The sequence below is a fragment of the Neolamprologus multifasciatus genome, chromosome 18, assembly GCF_963576455.1.
Source record: "Neolamprologus multifasciatus chromosome 18, fNeoMul1.2, whole genome shotgun sequence".
In the NCBI taxonomy this organism is placed as follows: domain Eukaryota; kingdom Metazoa; phylum Chordata; class Actinopteri; order Cichliformes; family Cichlidae; genus Neolamprologus; species Neolamprologus multifasciatus.
Window position 1 is genome coordinate 6,488,222 of NC_140456.1, and position 21,863 is coordinate 6,510,084.

Genomic DNA, 21,863 nt, shown 5'->3' on the forward strand with positions numbered 1-21,863 from the left:
AAGGCAGAGATGCAAGTGGATGCAAATATGGAAAAGATGGAGGGAGGGACTTGTGTGCACGGGCTGCAAGAGATCGAAAATGTGTCGATTTCCTGGAACTTTGATTCATAAAAAAACAGAAGCAATCTTTTCCTATTTCCTAATACACTGGTAATTCTATGCAAATATAGTGAAATGTGTTATCCACTCAGCAACTTACTGAAAACAGTCAAGGTCATTGCATTGCTTTCAACACTTACTAGAGACAGTGTTTCTTAGTGGAGACAGTAAAAAAGTAGTTATTAAGAAAATAACAGAAAAGGTTATTTATTTTTGTAAAGCTTTGCCATTAAACTCTGAAGTCTTTTATATATGAAACATACACAGGCTGCAAAAAACCTACAAAGACGTCGCCCAAGGTCATATTCCACATTCAGGCCATAAGTTATGTTAAATATACATAAAATTAAACATGAATGTCTGTTATTTAAAGCACTATTAACATGTTTAAATTCCTGTTTTGTCATTTTTGGCTCTAACTTAATATTAAAACTAGTAAAGTCTGTCGTCACAATGTGACTGTGAGTGCAGGGTCAAGGGACCAGTCACGTTGACTATTAATAATATAGCAAAAAGTAATAAGTTGATGTACTTCTCAGAATCCATTCATAAGGTGACTGAAGGTCAGAGAAAAAACTTAAATTTGCTACAGATTCCCTTCAACCTGTAACCTGTTGAACTTTAACCTGAATTTAACCCTAAACTCATAACATGTCTTCAATTTAACATTCAGTGGTTTAACATATATGTACAGGGTGGATGTAGTTCAGGAGGCAGAAGCAGGATATCTACTGATCGGAAGGTTGGTGGTTCGTAGTGTTGGGGAGTAATGGAATACATGTACCGCCGTTACGTATTTAAAATACAAAATATGAGTAACTGTATTCCGTTACAGTTACCGTTTAAAAAGGTGGTATTTAGAATACAGTTACTTTGTTGAAATAAATGGATTACACGGCGGTACTTCCCTGTTTCATATTGTGACGGGTCAGGCCTGTTTGGGTTTTGTTTGACAGCTACGTTCTGTTGTTCCAGGTGGCAGCGTTACGGTTGCCATGGTTACAGGGTGACACTCTCTCTCTGCGTGTTTCCTGGGTGAGAGAGGCCTTTTTGTTGTTGTTGTGCTAAGCTAATAGGCAGAATGCTACCAGTATAGCTCTAAAGAATGTAGCATCATAGGCAGTGTAGTCCGTGCTGCAGGGAGAATGGACTGTCATACACGTTATGTGTCTGTGAGCGAGGGAGGGAGAAAAAGGAAAAGTACGAGCTGTCATCGAGCAAAAACGGGAGCTGGAAGCATGTAAATATAATAATAACCACTGCAGCCAAGAAGAGTGCCTGACAAGCCCAGTTGTAAATAAGCTATTAAGACTTGACTGTACACCGTGTTCGTGTTTTCCTCCAAAAACAATAAGTTCCTTTGGAGCAGCCTTTCAACGCCTCTCTCTGTCTCTCGCTAGCAAAGTTGACCCAGACAACAAAGTAAAGCTAGTTTTAGTCTCCAACCCTTTTTGCACCACGGACCGGTTTATGCCCGACAATATTTTCATGGACCGGCCTTTAAGGTGTCGCGGATAAATACAACAAAATAAAACTAGTACCGGTACCAAAAAAATAAAATTTATTCATAACACACGTGAAAAGAACAAGGAAAACCGAGTAAACGATAAAAACGATAACAAAAATAATGCTGAAAACCGATAAAACCCCTGAAAACTATACATTTCACACCTGAGCCTCAACTCTCGCGGCCCGGTAGCAAACGACTCACGGACCGGTACCGGTCCGAGGCCCGGGGGTTGGGGACCGCTGATATAGAGCCTTTTGAGTACTCAGAAGAAGAATCAGTCCATTTACTTGCTTTTTGTCCCTGCAAGGAAGCTACGTCACCACAGTGTGACAATGTAAACAGATTCAGTTTCCACAGTATAAGTATTATGATGTGTAATAGCTGGACAACACACACACACGCATAAAAATAATGATTTTTATTTTAATTTAATCTCACTCTGTATTTTTGTTCTCTGTTTAGTAACTATGGGAACAAACTGTTGTTGTGCCTTTCTGTGAGCCATCATTGGTGCATTCTCATTGGCTTTTCGAGAGTAATTTTTGCCGTCTGGTGAATTTACCACATTGATAAATCCTTAATAGTTCATAATTTATCTGTTATAATTTAGGCCAGCGGTCCCCAACCCCCGGCCCACGGACCGGTACTGATCCGTGAGTCGTTTGGTACCGGGCCGCAAGAGTTGAGGCTCGGGTGTGAAATTTGTGGTTTTTATCGTTAACTCGGTTTCCCTGGGTCTTTTTCCCGTGTTGTAGTTGTGCGTCTTATTTTGAAAGAAATATTTACATGTTACCATAGCGACCAGCGAGCATTAAGAGATAGGAGGATGTTACTCTCTCTAATAAAGTTACACAATTACACAGTGAATTTGCATTTATTGTTATATTTTCAAAATACCACAGTTTTTGTCTTGGTCGTATCATTTTATTTTGTTGTATTTATCTGCGACACTTTAAAGGCTGGTCCCTGAAAATATTGTCTGACATTAAACCGGTCTGTGGCGCAAAAAAGGTTGGGGACCGCAGGTTTAGGCTATGAAATCAGCGGTCCAATTCCTGTCAACATGAGTCATCCAAAACTTCATGTAGATGTGTCTGAAAGTGTGATGTTTTTTTTCCTCTTTGAGTGTGAGGGTAATGAATGATTGAACAAAAATGTTTGCCGCAGGAAAGGAGATTTCACTTGAGAGACAAGGCAGTTCATTGAATGAAATTGCAATAATGTATTCTTATATAACAAATGTGCTTTCAATCTTGGCCTCTCCTCAAATTGCTGCACCTGCCAAAAACAAGTTATATCAAAGTGAAGGGTGCTCATAGTTTTATACCGATCATTAGGACACTAAATTGAAGGGAGAAGTTTATATTAGCACTAAGGGAACTCGATTTTTATGCTAAAATGTGGGTTTATGAGCATTAAAATCCAAATAGTGCACTCTCTGTTGTTTAACAGATTTACACTTCCTTTCCCAAACCTCACCCTTTTCTGGCCGGGATCACACCACAGAGTCGGGCTGTAAATCCGCAGCACCTTGTCCAGACACTTTTCTCCCAGTGAGTGCTGGCCGCCAGCACGTGCTGTCTCATTAGCGTTGGCTCGGTTTCCTCAGATTAGCCATAATTAAACTGTGAAATTGGAGCCGTTACCTTAAGTCAGGACACAGCGAGGACACCATGAGCTTGGTGACAGTGCTGGGCAGGACGCTGGGGCGGGGGGGAGGAGAAGGGCAAGCCTGGCAGTCTGGCTCTCTGCCACAGCTCCTTCCCTCTGCTTTCAAAGGAACAGAAGGCCAGTTCATGAAAAAGGGATTCCCAGTGCATAGCCAGGTCAAAGATGAGGTTTCAGCATTGTTGTTGCAAGTCTGTCAATTTTTAACATTTTAACTGCAGATTTATTTGCCATCCATACAGTTACACACATCCAAACTGTGCGGTGCTTTTGGCCACGGGGCCTTTTCTGGACCCGACTGACCTTAGAAGATCTCAGAGGAGCACATATCTAGTCTTTGTTTAAAAATCCTGAATCTTTCATACATTAAGTAGATCTACTGAAGTGCAGCCAATTTTTCACTGGCTTCTGTGAATCGATGGTCCTCACTGTTGTTATCAGAGAAACAAATTGTTGGTTTAAGGGGAGGATTCAGGGGCATTAGTATTGCAATTAGTGGATTGATTCATTTCATTTCGTTGCCACGCTTCTCATTCATCCGGCACATTTGAGGTTACAGGTGACATCATTGCTTCATGATGTAACTTCTGTGTAACAAACATGTAGAATCTAGAATATTTCTGTGTTGCAGAAACTACCTTTTTCTCCCACATGAGTTATTTTTTTAATAGTATTCTCAGGTGTATTCTCTTTGAACGCACAAATACTTTTGCCTATTTTCAACTTCCAGACTTGGTTTTTGATGTGTTTTGTTGCTTCTGCACTGGCTTCCTCCTGCTCAAGTTTTGATCTCACCTACAGCTTTGCTTATTCTCTTACTTCTTAGTGTAGGTTATTTTTTGGGAAAATGTGTACAGGATGTATGTAAAAGTAAAGCTATTTAAGGATATAGTGTAGAGAACAGAGTTTTGAATAGTCTAATCTTAACAAATGACAGTTTATTGATATTTAGCTCACATATACAGTAAACTAGATGATTGGGAATCTTCTTCCTGCTTCACTTTCACGTCCAAACGAAACCATTTTTCTGATGATAACCATGAAGGAGCTTTACTGAACCATGTGGGACAAACTTCTGTTATGATCTATTCTAAGCTGGATGTAATTTTTATGTCAGATACACTGGATCGCACACTAAAGCCTTACATAGGAATATATTTTTATAATTACTGTCTTTAGTTGTAATTATCTCATGACATTTATCATAACACTCTATGATAACCACTGGAAATAAACTGGAAATTTATACATAACTGAAATTTGGTAAATAGAAAATAACAATTACATTCTGATGACATGTTGTATATGGTGGTCCCTCGCTATAATGCGGTTCATCTTTCCTGGCCTCGCTGTTTCGTGGATTTTTTTGTGCAATTTTGCGTGCTTTTTTTTCTTCTTTTTTACAGCACGTTGTGTTCTGCGTCCTGATTGGCTGTAGAACATTGTCAATCAATCACCCCCGTGCCGTGTCTCCTGTACAGTATGGAATGCGTTCAGCTTGTCAATAGGGCTGCCACAAACGATTATTTTGATAGTCGACTAGTCACCGATTATTTTTGCGATTAGTGGACTAATCAGATCATGTAAAACGTACAGCTTATTGCACCAGCGTGCATCTGTTCTTATATAACTATCATTAGCTTACAGCTTTAAGTGTTTAAGGTATGTGCTAACTAAAAATAAAGACAAGATGATAGTTTATTGAATTTAAAAGAAATTTGCAGATTGTTTCGGAGAAGTCTAATAAACTCAGCCGTCTGCTCCTTGCTATCTAAAATATAACAGGACACCGGAGTATATTCTCGAGCATCTCACACTTCTGATAATCAGTTGTCTGTTTGACTTTTATTCAGCTGTGTAAAAACTATAACTTTAATCTCAGCCAAACCGATTTACTCAGGAACAAATAAAATACTAAAAAAAGCCAAACAACAACATTTTTAAGTTATCTAAGTGACTTATATATGTTTAACCTGAGTAGCGAAAGATGGCGGTGGGTTTGAAAACGATTTGCCGGGAGTCCGGTGTTCTCAGCGGCTCTAGTGAGCCTAGCCCCCGGCTAGCTATCGAGCTAGTGGGTAACAGACGTCTCCGAAGCGCTTTTAAAAATATGTGGTGTCTTGATAAACTGAGCAGATATTTTAAGTTTACACAGCAACATTTCCGCCTGAAAATATGTTAAACGTTTATTTTGTGACCCAGAAAGAATAATAAGAGTAATATTAAAACTAACTAGCTGCCGCCATTGTTGGAAACTGAGCTGGGCTGCGCTATGAATTCTGGGACACAGCTTCTTCTTCTTCGGGGTTTAACGGCAGCTGGCATCCTTGTACATGCAGTGCTGCCATCTTCTGTATCAGTCCGTTATTACACTCTTAAATCCTACTACTTATTCCTGCGTCTTTTGTGATCTTACAAAGCTTCAAACGATGTGTCGACTATTAAATTAGTCTTCGACGATTTTGATAGTCGACGTAATCGTGACTAGTCGACTAATCGTGGCAGCCCTACTTGTCAAGTCTACATAAATCTTCGATCGCTAGCAGATTGACTCTTAAGTGCTGTACTATATATTTGTAAGTTTTCTCCAACAAACACAACAATGTCGACGAAACATTTTGCACCGTCAAAGGGACCTGCGCGTGCCTTTGGTTTCATTCTATACTGGACTTATTTTTCTACGAAGGTTTGAACTTGAGTGTTTAAACAAGAGAGAAAAGTGTGAAAATGTCGATGCCTGTCTGAGAAAAGTGTATAAAGTGTGTAGTGAGGGGTTTTAGCCTTAAAACATCTATAATAATTGTAAAAAATAAAGCTGGCTACTTTGCTGATTTCACCTATTGCGGGTTATTTTTAGAACGTAACTCCCGCGATAAACGAGGGACCACTGTATTACAAATATATAATAATTGATCAATATATGACATATTACTGCATGCATGTATTCGGAGTACATGTCAACCAACAACGGTCCACACATCAGCTACAGATTTTTTTGTCATGCATGCAACACTCACAATAAACATGCTATTTTAAAACCAATATTTAAGAAGGAAGTGACGCTCTTGAGATTAAGAGTATCTTTTAAAAGGCTGCCTTGCGCTGAGATAAGCATGGAGACTTTATGTGGAAGGGCTTCATTCACTTCCATTGTAGCTATTTTTTACCCACCGGCCTCGTGGACACGATTGCTGCTGGCTCAGATGCACTGTAGCTTCTAGCTGGTATTGTTTATTTAAAGAATGGAGAAAAGTTGATGGATGCCCTTTGGTCTGAATTCACATTACTTTCATAGTGGCATGCTCGGTCACAGTGTAAGAATGTAAGGAACATGGCCTTCAGCGATGAGCAGGACGTGTGAGTTTCGAGCAGCTCTCCTGCATGCCAGAGAAATGCCTGATGGCGATGTTTAGTCAGAAGGCTGTCCCACTGATGTTTCACAGTTGAGGGCGAGTGGGATGCAGTGGGAGGTGCAAGGGAGGATTCAGGCACAGGAGATCGTTGTCATGACGATGACAAGGGCTAGACTGATGGGGGGCAGCTAATGATGAATAATTATGCAAGGTTGTTTTGTTAAATATATTGTTCTTATTTTCCCTACTCCTGTTGTGAAAATTGTGACCTTGCCCCTGTTTTTTGGTTGCTTGGGAAAACAAGAAATGACTTGATGAATGGAGACTAAGTGCTGTTGCCAAGAATCCAGTTCACCGTAGAAACAACGATCCCCTCAGGCTTGGCCACTGCTATTCTGTAATATGTGCTCTCTGGGTCATATGTATTTAATATTCCAAGTGCAGCTAATGGCACCATGCTAGCTTTTGCATGGTGCATTATTGCCTGTGCTGGGCTCTGCTGATGAATAGAAGTATGCATTACAGGAAAGCTTGTAGTAAATAAATATTAGGCCAGACAGAAAGCCCATTTTCAGATGTTTGGTAGGTAGCAAATGAAGGTGATCATAACCCCGAAGGCCAAGCTGTTTGTTTTTAAAATTACATAAGAAAACATCAAGACAAGAGCAGAAGTGTCACATAAAATGAGCACTGCGCCTGTTTTATTTGAACTACCAGCCAGAACATTAACACAGGGAGGGAACAGAACAAAGCTGATCATCTCATTGCCTTGCAGTGTAGTCCTGGGAAACACTTCATATTCATGAAGCTTAAACTTTGACATGTGACACTCACCTAAAATTGCTGGAAGGCAAAAAAGAACCCAAAACAATAAACCGACCTCAAAGCCCCCAAATTCCCCCCTGACCAAAACAAGCTCATTCCACAGAGAGGCGGAGCCTGTCCCAGCTGTCGTGAGGCAAAAGGTGGGTTACGCCCCCTGGACAGATCACCAGTGTGTCACAGCGCTAGCACAGAGACAGACGACCATTCACACCTGGTAACCAAACTCTATGGGAGGAAGCTGGAGTACAGTACCTGGAGAGAACCCATCCAAGCACGGGGAGAACTCCACCCAGAAATGCCCCAGCTGGCCTGGATTCAGCCTGGGAAGCAACAGTGCTAAGCCTTGCCCAACATGCTGTCCATTGCAACTGCAGTGAAACAAAAATACATGCATGGCTTTATTGTTTGGTCTGTGTGTGTGTGTGTGTGTGTGTGTGTGTGTGTGTGTGTGTGTGTGGTCCAACATCATGAGTTTTAAATGGATTAACACACTGTTTTGCTCCATCTCTCTATCCCACCAATGGTGTGAAGTTATAATCAGTCGTCCTTTTTGGTTGCTGCTCATTTAGCTTCAAGGTTTTGCTTCCTTTCATCTTATTTGCCGACAAATCCCTCAAACAGTCTCTGAAAGAACTTCAGAATCAGTCCCCTTTCACTACGAGTCTTGTGGTTTTTGCGAGAATATTTCAGGGCCACTGAGCTGACTGTTGAAAAGGGAAATTAAGTGCTGGAAAAAATGCACATAGACACACATGCAGTCATAATATCTCTATGAACACAAAAGTCACACACTCCAGCGCACAGCATTGGAAATACAAATTCACCCCTACCACACACTTCCTAATCAACTCCTCACCCTTCCTCACATGGATACACAAACTGGCAAACTTGTTCAAGACATACTGGTTACACATGCTATCAGCTCCTCGCACACGCAGCAGCACGCACACACACACACACACACACACACACACAGACAGGCAGCAGGAGGTCGTGTGGGTGATTGAATGTGAGGGAGAGGCAAGGCGACAAGCGTAGCATTCACCTTGATCAACAGCCTTTTCTTTGCTTTGAAGCGACGTGCATGCTAACGGTGCTGCTCTATTTTAACAAGGTAATCTGGGCCCAGCGGCAGCACACAGGTATTACACACATACACATGCACACAATGGTGCAATAGTATGAAGCCTTATGTGTATGTGGGTGTTTGCAGCCTTGTGTGTTTATATATTCAATTCAGTGATTTAGATTTACAGATTTGTTAGACCCAAATGGAGTGCTAATAAAGTAACCAGCCGACAGATGTGTTTATATCAGTTTTATTTGAATTATTACCCAGAGTCTGCTACAATAACTGGGGCTATTATTCATAGAGGTAATGTATTAGACATTACTTGTTAGTCTTGTTAGTGTTAGACCTCAGAATTAGGGAGACATTCAAAAGGGCTGTTGGGGGGGAGAGTGGTATATGTGTATATATATACATGTGTATGTATGTATATATGTGTGTGTATATATATATGTATGTGTGTATATATATACATATACAACAAACTTGAATTTTACAGTGTTTATTTATCAGATAAAATAAGTTGAATGTCACAGTTATTGTCTGGTCAGAAACAGCGGAGGTGTCCAAATTCAGAGGCTGCATCCACCTGAGGACCCGGCCTTTGCGGTCTAAGTGGGCCGGGTCCTCCGAAAGCCGAGTAGACCGAAAATGAGAGACTGTGAAATTGGACGGTCTAGCCTTCAGAATTATGTCACGAGCTCTCTCGGTGGAGTGAAACTCAGCCGTCTGCTCCTTGCTGTCTATAATATAATATAACCGGACGCTGGCGTAAATTCTCGACCATCCCACACTTCTGTTTAATCTGTTTGATGTTTATTCAGCTGTGTGAAAACCAAGGAGGAATCCTCCTGAGGGATTAATAAAGTTTTATTCAATCTAATCTAATCTAATAACTTTAATCTCAGCCAAACCGATTTACTCACAAACAAATAAAACACTGAAAAAAGCCAAACAATAACATGTTTAAGTTATTTGAGTGACTTGTATATCATGTTTAACATGAGTAGTGAAAGACCGCGGGGGTTTGAAAACGATGTGCCGGGAATTTGCTGTTCTCCCCGGCTCAGATATTTGAAGTTTACACAGCTACATTCTCGTCTGAAAATATGTTAAGTTTATTTTGCGACCCAGAAAGAGTAATAAGAGTAATATTAAAACTAAGTAGCTGCAGTAGTAGTAGCCATTGTTGGAAACTGGAATTGGCTTGGTCAATCTGGGATATGGTTTTTCAATTTCTTTGTCCGGATGGAAAAGTGGGAGAAATTGGGGAGAATGGTGGCTCCGGGAGATTTTTGGGAGGGGCACTAAAATTTGGGATTCTCCCGGAAAAATCGGGAGGGTTGGCATGTATGTACATTACTTTCTCGTTGCTCTGTAAATTGACCTGGAATTCATTGTCTCATAATTACCAGTTACCAATGCACACAGCAGCACAAGTCCCTATCCTAATGAGGACACACTTATGATCTTTATCTTCATATTTAGATATGAACACAAAGCCAACAGCACAAAGCAAAAATGAAAACCAGCACAAAGTGACTTCAAAGTGATCGCCACAGCGATTCTTCTTTAGAAACATGAGTAGGTAGAAACGAAGTCTGCAGCCTGACTGCTCTTCACTCCTTCTGTTACCTGTTCAGGGTCTGGCTGCTGGGCTGGGGTCGGCATTCTCTCAGCTATAAAGTCACGCTGGATTCTTGGCTAGCTTAGCATTAGCATGCTGTCTTTCAGATTCTTGTAAAGAGCTGATGTTTTGTTAGCAACATGGTGGTTTCTGTCCTGGATGCAGTTTCAACTTTCCCATTTATGGCCTTGTCCTTTTTTTGCAATACAGTAAAAAATAATGTCCTGTCTCCACTCCCCACAAGCTGCATCTCTGTACCGCTCCATCTATTGCCTCCTACTGCACATAAACTGAAGGTGATTGTACCATAAGTCTGCAGGAAGAGAAGAAAAAAAACATTTGTTTGATGTTTTTTTTTTCTTTCTGTGAGCCCAGCGTGCAGATAATTTAAGAACTATTGTAACACAAGTAACAACACAATTGTAACTGTAATGTAATTACTCATCTGAGAACACTTATTCACGCGAGATTTATTTATATTAGGAAGAAATCTGATGGAGAAAATTACCATCAGGGTCTCACTGATGAACTCGGGTGAAATATGTCTAAAACTTGACCAGATTTGCAATTTTTTTTCATGTCACAAAGAAAGTCACATGTTGTTTAAGCTATTTAACATTAGTCATCCCAGGCAGTGTGTTGGGGGGAAAAGCACAATCGTCTTAGTTGTTGTCTTTCCCTTTGTGTCATCTATGTAGATAGTTGTTAGCTGTCCAAAGTTCCATTAATTAATTTAATTCATTTACACTTTTCATTTTAGTTGCATTAGCACCACTCTCTGAACTGAGAAAGGGCATTGAGATCAGAAACGTTCTGAATTGCAGTCAGATATTTCATCATACTGAGGGAGGAGTCAAAAAAACACTAACCGCTGGCAGGAGAAGTCCTATAAAATGCAGCTGGATGCAAATCAAGACAATGCTGAGAAAGTGCAGATCAGGAGCCTTTGAAGAACGTCCTAAATGTACTTTAGTGAAAGCACCTTTAATTTTACAACAGTGACAGTAACCTTCCATGTTGGCTGCAGGCCTAGTACTGTACAGCACATCATTGTTTGGCAGTGCTGAACATCTATCAGATATTTATTTGTCACACTGAGGGAAGAAAACAATCCACTGGGACCCACAAGCAGATGTAGAAACGACTTTAATGACGTGCGAAAAGTCATTGTTATCACCTTCCCCTCAGTCTGCATCTCATAAGAAAATAACCCTCAATTTATTTTGCAGAGCTCTGAGGCATCCTCCTTCACAGAGGAGAAGATGGCTGATAAAGGTGATGGTTGAAAGGAATCCATCCATCCTTTTGCCTCTTTTTCCCCCCTTCCTTCATTCCTCGCTCCCTCCCTTCATTCCTCCAAGCCGCCTCTGCTGCAAAAAGAAAATCCATTTGATTTTTGAGGAGGCAGGGAAACGGAAAACATTTCTCTGGGCTTTCAGACAAAAGCAGGCTTTTTTCAAAATGCCACTGCTTCTTCAGCCAGGTGGCAGACGCACTCAGCACTAAACTGGTCAGATCGAGTTGGTGAAAGTAGTCTGTAGCTCTGCTGCGGTCACAACCTCTGAAGATAAAAGATATCTGTGAGAGGGCATGGTGTATCATTGATTTTATTTGCCATCTCTGCAACAAAATCTGGTGGAATACATTATAACCACAAAACTGAATTGTTTTCTTTATGCAGAACCGCAGTATAGATAGTGGACTGTACAGGTGGGATGCCTCACTGCTTTTTGTGCAGCTCATCTGCACCAGAAGTGACAAGCAGCAAACAGACAACCAATGGTTTAAAAATTACTCAGTGCTGAGCTGCATTTTACTGTAGATAAAGACTGGTACATCGCCCTTTTTAATGTTTGAAACAAAGACATAGATCTTGTAGTTTTGCCTCTGTGCTACATCACCAGTATGACTGGAAATCAATCAATATGTGGTTGCAGTGCAAACAGACAGTTTTAATTGATGGGGTTAGAAACTGTTCAAGTTTTACAGGAATTTTTATACATTCCTCTGTCTTCAAGGTTAAAAATGAATGTGGCGATCGACTATCAAGCAGTTTCATGGCCAGGTGAGGCTTGTTCTCTTACTGCTTCATCACATCAATATCTGAAGTTTTATTTAAGTGTTGAGTTATTATTTTGTAACTGTCCACTGTAGTTTCAGTATAATTTTAATATGAGATCCAAAGATGTTAGTGCAAGTGAAGGAGGCTATTATTAGGCTAAAAAAAAAAAACAATAAACCTATCAGACAGACACAAAGTTTAGAAGTTTAGAATAAACAATACTGTGCATTAAAAAAAAACAACACTCAGCTACACCAAGAAGCCTGGAAGACCCCAGAGGATGGCTAAAGAGGATGATGACAGAATTATTTCCATAGTTAAGAAAAACTACTTCACAGCATCTAACCTAGTCAAGAAAAGTCGCCTTCATGAATGGAAGTACAGAGCATTTACAAGAATTATGCTCAACACCAAGACGTTCAGATTAGACTTTGCCTAAAATCATCTAAAATAATCCACAAAAAATATCACAGATGAAATGAGAGGATGAGAGAAAAACAGATGAGAAGAGGAAGGTATGGAGAAGGAGAGAAACGGCTCATGATCCAAAGAATACCACATTATCTAACATGTCTAACATGGTGGAGGCAGTGCTATGGGCATGTATGGCTGCCAGTGGAACGGGGCCACTGTGTGTCGATGATCTGACTGCTGATAGAAGTGTGCAGGGCTACATGCTCTGCTGAGATTTAACCAAATGCTGCAAAAGCAACCTAAGTGTTTCTTAAGATTTTCCTCAGTTGCAAAGTTATTCAACTGACCTCAGTAATAATAGAGCATGCTTTTTATTTCAAAAGGCTCACAAACAAGCACCAACTGAAGGCAAAGCAACTCAAGGGAGGAACACAACATTTGGTGATGTCCATGGGTTCTAGGCTTCAGGCAGATCGGCTGCAAGTTATGTTTTTGTTTTAAGTAAAAAAAAAAACAGTTAAAATTAAAAAGAGTCTTTATATTTGAATTTAGGTTAGTTAGGGAGAACGGTGGTCGTTTCTCCAGTCCATAGAGTGCACCCAGACAATATTTAACATTATTGTCATCAGTCAGTGCGTTCTTATACTGCAGGAACAACCTGCAGGGGCAAACCTGTGGGCAAACCTTAAAGCAGGGGTTCTCAAAGTTTTGATGTGTCAGTTTAGGAATCTAGCATCAAATTTAGGGCCAGACAAGAAAAACGGAAACATCAAACATGTTTGTGATGTGTCCAGTCAGAGAGTATACACGGATGCATAATGGCTCAAAAACTGAAACTAAAGAGAAATGTTTCTTTGGTCTCATTCTGTGATATGTTCGCAGTGGATGCTTCGTCTTTTAAATAGGACCATTGTTTGCAAAATAAACTGTGTTAAATAAGAGTAAAATAGTTGAAAGGAAGAAATGTCTCACAGACATCCATACAGTCTGACTTCTTTTTGAAATCAGCAGCGTTTCCGCCTCCTCAGAATTAGAAAGAATGCAGGTTTAATGTACCGTAGCTTCTCTTCTCTTTTCAACCCAGGAGCAAAAATAATTTTTCACATATAGTCTTTGTGTTGTTTCAATGTTAAGTTTTCAAAAGAAACATTGACTGTAATCAGTAGAAACAAATTCTAGTCTGGTGTGTGAGTCATAAAGTTCATTTACAACCTTTACAGCCTTTTATTTTGGACACATTAAACAAGCAAACCAATGTATACACAAACCTGCGTGACATTCACATTTAATGTCCCTTCGGTAAGCACTTTGCACTATGTCATATCTTCAGTGGACTGGACTTGCTTTCGAATGCAATGTTATCAGTGTTGGGGAGTAACGGAATACATGTACCACCGTTACATATTTAAAATACAAACTATGAGTAACTGTATTCCGTTACAGGTACCGTTTAAAAAGGTGGTATTTAGGATTACACGGCGGTACTTCCCTGTTTCATATTGTGGCGGGTCAGGACTGTTTGGGTTTTGTTTGACAGCTACGTTCTGTTGTTCCAGGCGGCAGCGTTACGGTTGCCATGGTTACAGGGTGACGCTCTCTCTCTGCGTGTTTCCTGGGTGAGAGAGGCCTTTTTGTTGTTGTTGTGCTAAGCTAATAGGCAGAATGCTACAGGTATAGCTCTAAAGAATGTAGCATCATGGGCAGTGTAGTCCGTGCTGCAGGGAGAATGGACTGCCATACCCGTTATGTGTCTGTGAGCGAGGGAGGGAGAAAAAGGAAAAGTACGAGTTGTCATCGAGCAGAAACGGGAGCTGGAAGCATGTAAATATAATAATAACCACTGCAGCCAAGAAGAGAGCCTGACGAGCCCAGTTGTAAGTAAGCTATTAAGACTCGACTGTACACCGTGTTCGTGTTTTCCTCCAAAAACAATAAGTTCCGTTGGAGCAGCCTTTCAACGCCTCTCTCTGTCTCTCGCTAGCAAAGTTGACCCAGACAACAAAGTAAAGCTATTTTTTTGGCTACGAGCCCAACACAGAACCCACCGTATTAGCCGGAGGTCCCTTTACTACGGTTCGGAGCCGCGGACCTTCAGTAACAGTAATTGTAATATATTAAGTAATCCAAAGTATTCAGAATACGTTACTCTCATTGAGTAACGTATTCTGAATACGTTACAGAATACATTTTGGGGCATGTGTTCTGTAATGGAATACATTTTAAAAGTAACCTTCCCAACACTAAGTGTTATTCAGGGACAGCAGTCAAAGGGCTCTGCCAGGGAGTTAGTTTAAGTCAATTACAACAATAACTGAGTGGGTATCATTGGCCAGTTGGTGAAAGTTTAACCTCCTAGGACCTGGCGTCCGCATATGTGGACATCACATTTTGGGTTATCTAGAGCAAAATACTCAATTTTGCTCTACAAGGGCCTGATATCCACTTACGAGGACATTATACTGCTACTGTTCTATCGGAATTTTAAACGAATATCATATATGTGGCTCTCATTTTTCTTAGAAACAAAAATCAGGTAAAAAAAAATATCTGGTAATTCTTTGTTTTTACATTCATCGGGTCCCAATTTGCCCAAATATCAAAGAGAAATTAAAAATGCATGCTGTGGAAGAGTTCGGGTCTTAGGAGGTTAACATATGTTTCAATAAAATGCCAGTGCTACTGTTTTCAAAGGAAAAAAATATATTTGTGCATTAGCCACAGGTGTCCCAGCATGTTCAAGTTACCAGGAAAACATATTTTAACAAATGAGCAGACGGGTTTATGGCCAAGGAGAGTCTCCGCTTGTGTAACGGCGGGGAACAGCAGACAGGACATGGCGCCTTTAAACTCTCGTGGTGTGATTGGACTGGTGAAGTGGAGCTCGCAGACTTAGACCGCCTGATGGTGATGCTGCTCCAGTCAAGACTGTCAGGAGAATTGTTTCATGCTCGTCCCTCAGACTGCAGAGGGAAGACAGTTACATCGGCCTCCGCTGTCAAGCCATTTTCCACCATGTGAAGTGAGCTTAGCCAAAGGTACAAGACAGAGCAGTGTGTGTGTGTGTGTGTGTGTGTGTGTGTGTGTGTGTGTGAGAAAACCTGAGGAAGGGAATAAATAAATAAAAAATGAAGGGGACAGAAAGCCCAGTCAAGTCTGGGTTCATGCACTCTTTGGAAAAAAGTTGTGGCCACTGTTGTTTGCTGTTAAGCATGAAGCACTTCATCATATGATGCCTATAGGGTCACTATTTTTTAATGGTTTTGCTACAAAGCGCTACATTTGTTACTTTTTGCTCTGCATTTACCTTAAATTTCAACAGAGCTTCTTGCACTCTTGTTTTGTGCTCATTGTAAAGATGGAAAGTCCTCAGAGTATTGAGTGTGTTTGGGTCTCCTTTCTGCCCAGAACTGGAAAGGTACATCCTCATTTTCTTCTCCTATTTGGTGCAACTAGCAGGTTTTCAGTCGCTGCTTTAACACAAACTGTATGAAATACTTTGTCACTGTCTATTTGTCAGTCAGACCAGATGTTATGCTTGCTTACTGTATGCTGAAGATTTATGTCCCAGGGGGCGTCGGGGCTGAGGGGCTACCATATCATGCAGATGATGGCTCTTTTGTCTTGGGTGCCATCCTTGAAGACAAGGCATGTGGGGGCAGAATGGTGGGTCACAGGAATCCAAAATACTTGCACCACACAAAGGACAATGGTTTGGTGGTCCTGGGCTGAATGAGCTGTCATTTTGTTGAACAACATGAGAGACAGCCTTTCATTTCGTATCCATCGGTGACCGTTTGAATATCACACAAGCTGTTTGTGAGTATCCAGGCGATGACGGCCTCTGATGTCGTTACCATCTGACAGAGCTGACGGCGGAGTTGATGCCCGTGTCGTTCTGAAGCCGTCACACAAAGAGGGAGACATGACTGTTTTTTTAAGGTTGCGAGTTGAGTGATGTTTTCCGAGCTCATTATGTGGAGATTGTTGGTCTAAAATCCTCTGTTCATCCATAGTTAATGACAGTGGGGACTTCTCACTCTGGGTTCTGTGAGGCTTCAAGTGATAGCCGAGAGAATAAAGTCAAGTAGTCTCATGCGGAGAAGAGATCTTAATGGTCGCCATCAATCTTCTCATTTTACATGTCAACGAAAAGAAACTAAATAAACTTAAAACCTCAGCAAAGCACCGTGGAAGTGTCGTGCCAACAAATTCGCAATCTCGAATTACGACTTATGGCCAACGAAAGGAGCAGTGGAGAAAACGAAATGGTTAGTTCTGACTAAAAACTACCAGGGCAAGGTCAGGTGTGAAGTTCACAGTGAAGGATCCTGGGAGAAGCTTTAAAAATAACAGTTGGACTACAAACACAGGGTAAGTATTTGGTGTCAGCCATATACAGTATCTGCAGTTAGCTACCAGTATTAACATTGCAAGGCCTCATTCAGCTGAGTAGATGCAGGTTGAACTCAAACCCGGGCCGGCCGCTTTCGGCTATATAGCATGTGGTCGGCCGCTCAATGCACTGAGCTAAACCAGCGCCCAACAGGCACTTTAAATCTAAAATGCTTGCGAGGATCAATTGTTTTAACAGGTAACGTGATGTAAGGCTGTGCAATATGACCAAAATCTCATTTATCGTCCCGGCATGGCTTTAATTGGGTTGAAAGTTTAATTCCTTTATCTTAATATATACAACATATCTGATGTGCTGTTTTGTCTTTATATTTTACCTGGGGTGCAGAGAATATGAACCAGCTTCAAAGGATGCAGAAGTGGCCAAAAAGCGTCTGCAACCATCAGGTTTGACACTACAGGATTGCCAAGTGTTATGTTAAGAAGACATTTCTTCCATGTTGAATTTGGAAAAATACCCACTTGTGAGAATTTCTGTGCTTGAATCTGGGACACAAAATTGCTAATTTTACCAAATGGTTTGAATTTTTCTGCCCAGCTAGCACCATTTCCCCCTTTTAACAGCATGTTTCCTCTACTTATGTCATCCACGGAAATCTAGGATAGCATGTTCCAGTTGTTCCGTCAGGATCCTAGTTGCACTAGGTTCAGTATGAGTACTGTGCTCCTTTCAGATAGATCTGATCCTTGTAAAGAAGAGCACCCACAGCACCTCCCTTTACACTGATGTGCATGCAACTGTGGCCTTGTAAGGTGCTGCTGAATAACTGCTAACTAAATAAAATCCAGCTGATTGAGTGTTCATAACCTCATTTACAAGTCTTCATGATAATCACAGCTACCTGTTTTCAGGCTGCTTTATAAAATGTACACAAAGACTTCAGGTTTAATAAAAATTCACCTTCATTCAGTTTGTGAAAATGTTAACAGTGAACAAACGTTAGAGTAACATAGTCCTTGAAATAGAAAGATTCAATCATCAAAAAGCAATTAAACACAGTGAGTTGTCCAAGTCTGAAAAACAGAAAGCGATATTGCAAAGAACTCTGAGGTAAAATTACGCCTCTGCTAAACAGTTAACTTGGTAGCAGGTGTAAATTCTGCTGCTGCTGCTGCTAACTGTCTTCACCGTTAGTACTGGAAGCTAAATTTTCCAGAGAACAGTCTTAAAATGGAAAGAGAAAAAATATCCAGTGAGTGGCAGCTCTCTGGGCGAAAGTGCTTTGTGGATGTCAGAGGTTGGAGGAGATGTGCCAGACAGCTTTGAGTTGATAGGAATGCAACAGTAACTCAAGCCACCGCTCATTACAACCAATGTATGCAAAAGAGGATCTCTAAAAGAAGAACTTGTTAAATCTCGGTCGAAAGATGGGCTACAGCAGCAGAGGTACTCCTGTCGGCTAAGAACAGGAAGCTGAGGCTATAATTTTCTGACTTGGACAACAGAGGGCTGGAAAAACGTTGCCTGGTCTGAAGAGATTCTGCTGTGACATTCAAATGGTAGGCTCCGAATTCGGGATAAATGAAATGAAAGCGCAGATCTGTTATGGTGTGGGGGATATTTTCTTGGTGCACTTTGAATCCTTTAGTATCAATTGAGCATTGCTTAAAGACCACAGCCTACCCGAGCATTTTTACTCATTTATGTCCATCCCTTCATGTCCACAGTGTACCCATCTGCTTTCAGCAGGACAACAGTTCATGTTATGAACCACAGATCATCTGATAGTGGTTTCTTGAATACGGCAGCGAGTTCACAGTACTCAAAAGGCCTGATCTCAGGCTAATATAGCGCCTTTGGGATGTGTTCAAAAAGCAGATTTGCATTATGGATGTGCATTCAACAAATCAACAAATAACTGCATGAAGCTGTCAATATGGAAAAAAGTGCATCTTTCTTCAACTATGACAAGATATCAGCTTTGTTGTAATTTCTTTACTCTCAGCTGTGGGAACATAACATTTCAACACCTCGAGATTTATTTCCGGTTGGATGGAGAACTCTCTGTCTTGGTGGCCCATTTTTAACCAAACCTTAATACTGCTTTTAGTCACATAAGCAACAAAAAATCATATCACACATCCACAACAATCTAAGTCAAAAGATAAAATAATTTACTAATTTAAATAAATCTCGGAGCACTTTCTGTATTATTTGTATTTATGTACCAAGAAAAATATACTGTATTGTACCATAACAATGTAGCTTGCTCTGAGTACATTTTATAACATTAATATTATCAATATTTACAGTATTAAGCTGGAAGTGGAAAAAATAATGACAGTATATGTGCTCATCTGAGTTAATATATTGGCAAACAGATGTCTATGTACATATCCAGCAAGTACGTTGCCACATGAATAATCTGAGTGGATGTATTTATCTTCCTTTGAGCAAATGTTTGGCCTCCACGCGCTCCTGAGTAAAAGCGTCCGTCTCTCCCACTGTTAGTGTATCAGCTGTTTGGTGCTATGGGAAAGTAGTATTTCCCATAATAGGTGGACCAAACTGACCAAAGTTCTCTAGGTTGGAACTGAACTGCTTGATTGAGAGTTCAGAGTTAACACATTAACACTTCTGCTTATGGCCTGATGTTAAAACTGTGATGCAGACACATTGAATGCAGGAAAAGGTAGTATTGCATTGTGTGTGTGTGTGTGTGTGTGTTTGTGTGTGTGTGTGTGTGTGTGTAACAAAAACAGAAAAACAGCAAGCGATTTTCACGTTGCTAAAAAGGAAGAGGAAATCAAATACAGGCCACCAAAGCTCCCCAACTTTGTCACTTCCAGTTCTTTTTGCTTGCGTTCAAAGCATCGAGAGTTGGACCGATGGGAGGTGGGAGGTACCGGTCAGCCCCCCCTAAACTCCACCAAGCAACTCCCTGCCCCCACCCTCCTAGCCCTCTCGGCACACAGAGGAGAGCAGGGTCTCCGCTGCCTGCCACCTCCAGCTGCCACCAAGGAGGACAAAAGATTGTGTGGGGGTGTATGTGGAGGAGATGCGGGGGACTGAAAAGAAAGATGAACTGAAGAGCCCTACACACACACTCAAACACACACACACACACACACACACACACACACACACTCAAACACACACACACACGCTCCCCAGGAAGGACCTTGTCAACTGCATTAGGCAGCATCTCCTCTCCTTGCCCTCTCTTTTTAATTTTTTTTTTCAAGCTCAACTGCAAACACTGTAAAGTTTGTTGTTTTTCCATCCACGCACACACAGACAAAAAACCCCAACAAACATCTGACATCAGAAAAAAAAAAAATTCTGACTCAAATGCACAAACACACATGCAAGTACGCTGACGAACACAGCTTCCCAACTTAATTCTCTAACGGTCCACGTTCGCTGCAGCTGTTAGTCCTTTTCACTCTCACCAACAATGATTACGAAAGAAGAATAGCTGGATACAGTAAGCCGAAAGACATAAATCAATCTGTATGTGATTGTTTTTTCAAAGCAATGAGCAAATATTTGGTAATGTATTAAATAAAACTAATATTTTTCACATGCAAACAGTTAGGTCACAGTCAGGTCCTTCAATTTAAATCAAAACTGCAAGTAAGCTGTCAGTTTCTATTTGTTATACCGCACAAACAGCTCACTTTCTGTCAATTTTCATACACATCAATACAAGTTCAGTGGAAGGAAATCTACACATTTTTTACCTTTAACTATGCCCTAAATCCCTTCTATGAGTAACAAGTTCCAATAGTCCTAAAATCCTATTAAAGTCAGATTGGGAAAGAAAACACTGCATTGCCCATGGAGATAATTCTGCTTAAAGAGAAATCTTTAGTCGCCTGAATTTTCTTGAATCGAGCAGCAGTTTCTTGGCAGCAGAGGACTGATGTGCCTGAAGATATTTCCATTTGTTCCCAGAAAGCAAACCGATGTCGCCACATCTACAGAATAACTTTAATTTGATTGAAGGAAAACAAGATTTTAAGAAGCAGCACGAGTCGGAATTACTTGTAAAAAGGAATGTCCTGCTTTTTTTCCCCTTTATTCCCTCTCCTCCTTTCCTTACAGCCTCGTCCCTTTCCTTTGCCTCCTTCCCTCATCATTCCTGTCCTGTTCTTTTTTTTTTCAATCCTCTTCTTTTTTCCCCCTTTTCTTTTCATTCCCTTTTTACTCTCTTGTCCTCAACTCCTCTTCCTCTCCTCTTCCTCCTCCTGTCGGCAACATGTGGAGCCGTAGCCATGGCAACAAGGGGAGGTGACATGTGCTGTAGACAGGCAGGGAATGGAGGGAGGGATGGGAAGAATATAAGGAGGAGCCCCACAGCACATTTGTGGTCTCTCTCTCCTTAAAAAAAATAGCATCATTCCTCCCTCTGGAAGTGGAGGCTGCTCGTCCTCTCCTCTCTTTTCCTGTCATCTCCTTTCCAAACGTATCTTGAATTGCATCAGGAAGAAGACTGGAGAGAAATCTTTTGGTGCATTTATCCTTTTTTTTTTCCTTTTCTTTTTTGTTGTTTACAAGGGATGAGGTTAACGGCATAAAAAAGAAGAGGGGGAGGAAAGAAAGCTGGGAACTTTCTTTTCTTTTCTTTTTTTTTTCCAAAGGAGAGAAAGGAGATGATGGGAGGAGATGAAACTCCCTCTCTCTCCAACTCACTGACTCTCTCCTCCTCCTCCTTTGGTATGATGCTGTCTCTGAGTCTGTGGAGTCCGTGCAGCCGGAGTGGAATGGGAAATAGACGCAAGAGGAGGTGTCTGTTGCATTACCTCACCATGGATTTTTGGTAGGTTTTAATTGTTTTGCATGTTAATGTGGGCTGCTTTTAATCTGTACCCACAGCCGT

The 21,863-nt window shown here is 41.0% G+C and overlaps 2 protein-coding genes across 6 annotated transcripts in view; both read left to right on the forward strand.

Moving 5' to 3' along the window:
• esyt2a (extended synaptotagmin-like protein 2a) overlaps window positions 1-19,720 on the forward strand; it is a 243,679-nt gene extending 223,959 nt beyond the window's left edge. The window contains exon 26 of the transcript XR_014870478.1: window positions 15,676-19,720. The gene's annotated coding sequence lies outside the window, so the exon portion shown is untranslated. The remainder of the gene's footprint in view (window positions 1-15,675) is intronic.
• The window catches only part of LOC146497234 (receptor-type tyrosine-protein phosphatase N2-like), a 236,970-nt gene that overhangs the window by 154,175 nt on the left and 60,932 nt on the right, over window positions 1-21,863 (forward strand). The gene's annotated exons all lie outside the window — the stretch shown is intronic.